We start from the raw sequence: 4934 nt of genomic DNA on the forward strand, positions 1-4934 counted from the left end.
CGTGATTTTCTTTCTCTTTTGGTATATTTGAAGCAAGATCTTACTCTAGTCCTGGAGCTTAGAACTTTATGTAGATGAGGCTAGGTTTAAATTTTTAGGTTTTTTTCCATGTCTTTATGGCCTCATTACATGTATGGGAGTCAGTGAGAGTGAGGGTGGGGAGCTTTAATTCTGGATAAAGGAAATGACCCTAGGGGAAAATATTTTGCAATTAACTAGTAAAAGCTAAGGACAATATGTTTGTTTGATTTTGTTTGGTTTATTGTTTGATTTATTTATGTATTATTTATTTATTTATTTATTTATTTATTTATGTTTGTGTATGGGTGTTTTGCCAGCATATATCTCTGTGCACCATGTATGTGCCTTGTGCCTGAGTAGCTCAGAAGAGGTTTCCATTTTTCAGAAAATGGAGTCACAAATGGCTGTAGACTGCCATGTGGGTACTGGAGATCAGACTGTTGAGGTCCTCTGGGAGATAGCCAGTGCCCTTAACTGTTGAACTATCTCCTTAAACCCCTGATGTGTTTATTTTTAAAGTCTTACCCTAGTGTGGTTCAGGTTTGTTTTCAAGGTAACATGTTTTTAGGATGTACCTGCAATGCTTTGATGGAATTTTGTAAAAATCACCTAGATATGTAAATGAATCTGTGACATTCAGTCACCTGGGGGGGGGGGTGACATGCCAGAGCCTGGAAATTTAAGGACATCCACCCTCTCTATTATGCATGGAGAATACTACTTAGTTTTTGAAATATGTCGTGATTTTTTAAGTGAATTCTATGATTGAATTTTGGGGAGAACATAAAGACACCTAGAGATAACCAGGAGGATTCTGGGTTGTCAAACTTGGGAACTTAATACAGAGTCTGGCTCCTAACAGACAAGTATAAATACTTGTTGAGTTTAGCAGTCCTTTCATGGAACGCAGGTGAACAGACAACTCCTGTCAGAGACCTTTAGAAACATGTTCTGCAGCTGTTAGAAAGCTGAGGGTTTGTTGCAGACTTTTGTTTCTATTGTTAGAGAGAATACGAGGACCCCTAAGTTGAAAGGACTGCATGATTCAAGACATGCTCCCTGTTTTACCGTAACCTCAAATAATCATAAGAAAACACTGCCACTGTGGTTTAGCATAACAGTCTATTTGCAAGAAAATAAATCCTAAAATTACTTTGCAAATTGTCCTTCAAGTTTTTAATGTGTCCGAAGAGCACTTTCATGATGCAAAGTGTTTATCTCTCCTGTCTCTGGAGATGGCAGCTGCAGCAGGGCAGGCTGATCTGGTGCGGCAGTCTTCTGTCACTTCCGTACTTGAAAGAAAACGGCTCACCTGAGATGAACTCTAAGTAGTTGAGCAGAGCAACTACCCATTAAGCAATCCTTCTCCCCTGCAAACTAAACTCAGAACATTGCCTTCCTGGCACCGCAGGAGACATTTAAAAAAAATGAAGAAAAACCCCAAACCAAAAAGTTATATTCACAGAATCATTTTCAGTAAGAAGTAGGGGAAACAATTCTCTGTTGTATCAAGGGGCACTAGTCCTGTATCCAGTAGACGTGCTTGCTTGGCACTGACATGGTGTAATCAGATGAACACAGAAACCGAGTTGGGTTAGGAAGTGTAGCAAGTAGTGAGCCATCCGTGGAAACTGCGTTCCTACATCTAGGTATAACTTGCCACAGAAACAAGGAATATTTTTTAGATATGATTAAAGATTTGTTGGGTGGGTGCTAGAGAACTCGGAGACTATTGGAAGCTAAGAGTGTAGGCTCTACCACTAAGCCACCTCCATGACCCTCTAGATATGACTTTTAATTTAAAAGAAGAGTTCCAAGGCAGTGTTTAAGAATCAACTATGGAAGCTTTTAAAAATGCTTCAGGAAGTGATATTTTGTATAAATTTGGGAGGTTTTGCTAAGACATGCAAGTCTAAACCACACTTTGCTCACTGTTACCAACCTTAATCCCTTCAAAAAAAGAAGGAGTGCTCTCCCTTTAGCTGTGGCATTGAGCTAAGATGTGGGGAACACAAAATTCAGTTTTAAAATGAAAATCTGGGCTGGTGAAAGGACTCAGTGGATAAGGGTGCTGGCTGCCAAGTATGGGAATCAGAGTGTGTTCTGTGGGGTGGACATGGTAGATGGAGCTGTCCTCTGAGTTCCATACATGTGTGGTGATACAGGTGCATGAATATCTGCTCACACACAAATAAAAAAGGTAATCTTAAAAGTTAGCGATAGCTATCTTCAGTTTACAGCATTCCTAGAGACCACAAGTGAAAACAACTTCATTTTAAACTATTTTTTTAAAGATCGTAATGAATTTAGGAGACACATTTCTCAGAATACAATTTGTATTCCAGACAAAGTGTACGACCATTTTGAAAATGAGTTAGGGGGGCAGAGAGGTGCCTTTGTAGGAAAGACTAGGATTCCAAAGGATCAGAATTTGGTTCCAAGCACTTGTCAGGTTACTCAAAATTGCCTGTAACTCCAGATCCTAGGATCTGAGACCTCCATAAGCCATACTCACAAGCATGCACAAACGTGCGTGCGCACACACGCACACACACACACACACACACACTTTAAAATACATATGATATAAAATAAAATTTAATTAGAAGGATGAGATGCAAATGGTTAAAATACATTGTATAGACCTAGACCAGCAGGTCATTCTTCAGTGACAGAATCCCAATCAGAAGATCAGATGATGGTCAAGAATTAGAGATGAGAAAATAAATATGTGATCAGGAGGCCCTGCATAAGCAATGTTTTATGCCAAGCAAGCTTACTAAGAAGTACAGTATTTCATATACTATTTCTAGAGGCAAGATGTGATGAGGTCAGCAGAAACCACCATACAATAAAACTAATCAATACAATCTGTATGTGTAAATAAATAAACAAATAAACACAGTCAAGCATGATGGTCTGCCTCTGTAACCCTAGTACTTGGGGAGGTGGAAGCAGAAGGACAGGAGTTCACCCTCTTCAGCTACACAGCAAGTCTGTGGCCCACTTGGGCTATGAGATGCTGTCTCCTCCTCCTCTCTTCCTCCTTCTCCTCCTCATTCTTCTCTCTCTTCCCCCTCCTCCTCTCTCTCCTTCTCATTCTTCCTCATCTTCCTCCTCCTCATTCTTCCTCCTCTTCCTCCTCCTCCCTTTCTTCCTCCTTCTTCATTTATTAATCCTTTAAAGGAACTTTACTCGCTGAAACCAAAGATCACACCACAGTCTCAATCTCCTGAGTATTATGACGCGTTCTGAAGATCTGAGTCTGCGCTCTCCTGCTTTCATGGTGCGCACTTTCCTGATTGAGTCATCTTCCCAAAACCACCTTCAACTCTTCAGAAAGAATTCTGGTGTAAGTCTGTAAAGTAATGCAAGTGTTTCTTCCTGGTCAAAACAGAACTCGCATTAACTTAATCCAACAACGATTTAGACAGTAACTTCCCTTTGTTGGTGGTGGTTTTCTTATAAGCATCTTATCAGGTTCTCATCCATCACCACCATTTAGAGTGTCCGAAATCTAATAGAGGAAAGAGGGGTGATGTTAATGTCAATTACAGTGCAATAGGAGGAAGGAACTTGAACCAGGACCCTGGAACTGATCCTCGGGGTGAAATGTTAGCCTGGGCATGCATTCATTTCAATGTAGTGAAACATGACGAATGTCATACCTTGTGAAGGTACGACACCTCAATCATGAAGGTCATTTTCTCAGTGAGGCTTATCCATTTGCACTTGGGATGTGATTCACCCCAATATGGCAAACTCAACTGCACAATCCCTGATCAATTTTGGGGGATTGTGCTCTCACTCACTCTCTCCTGATAAACAATAAAAAGAAATTATGGAAGCAACATTTACATGTTGAGAGATTGCCTCTGGATGCATCCCTCCCTTCTGGAGGATGGAAGAAAGTCTCTAGAAATTTTAATTTTCTTTTTAAAGTTTTTTAATATGTTTTTTTTTTCATTCTGGATAGCAGGAGCCATGTGCCTCAACACCCACGTGAAGGTCAGAGGAAAACATACAGAACTCATTTCCTCTGTTCCATCAAGTGGCCCCCCAGGATCAACAGCTGGGCAGCAGCACTTCACCCACTGAGCCATGCCACCTTCCCAAAGCCTTAACTTACTCCACAAGGCTGTTTGGGGACTCTTGATTACTTATTAGCTTATATGAATTATGCACACCAATGGGTTTCATAATGACATTTTCATGGATACATACAACACATTTTGATTATATTTACACCTGACTACCATCTAATATCCCCCTTCTATTCTTGTTGCTCCATTTCCTCTTCCAAAGGTCTCCTTTCTCCTTTCGTGACATTCAGGAGGGGGTGGGCATGGAGGAGGAATCATTTGCAGACACATGGATAACTTACCAGTGGCTACCCCACTAAGAAAAATCTCTCCCTCTTCATCAGTAATCATGAGCCAATTGCTTAAGGTGGAGAGTGAGAGGGATAGCTAGTGACCTCTTCCTCCCTGGCAATGATTAGGTACATAACAATTCTCAAAGAGTAGTGCAGCCTTGTGAGTCCCTCCCCATCTCCTGAAGAGCCTGATTTTGTGAAGATCTTACAGGTGGTCACAGCAGCTGTGAGTTCAAAGTTAGATGGCCACAGCCTGTCATGTCTGTATGACAGCCTTGCACATGGGACTCTATTTTCTAGATCTTCTCAATGTTTTCTACTCCCTCTTTTGCACTATTCTTCTTTCCCTTGACCTTGGAAGAGGGAGATACTGTCTGTCCTAAGCATTCAACAGTCACTTATTCTCAGGACTTGGAGCAGTTGTGACTCTCTGAAGTGACTAGCTCCCACTGGACGGTTGTGAGTCTCTGAAGTGACTAACTTCCACCAGAGAAAGAAGTTCTTCTAACCAAAGCTGACAGCAGCACTCGTCTAGGGG

Source organism: Rattus norvegicus, chromosome 1 (genome assembly GCF_036323735.1).
Source record: "Rattus norvegicus strain BN/NHsdMcwi chromosome 1, GRCr8, whole genome shotgun sequence".
In the NCBI taxonomy this organism is placed as follows: Eukaryota; Metazoa; Chordata; class Mammalia; order Rodentia; family Muridae; genus Rattus; species Rattus norvegicus.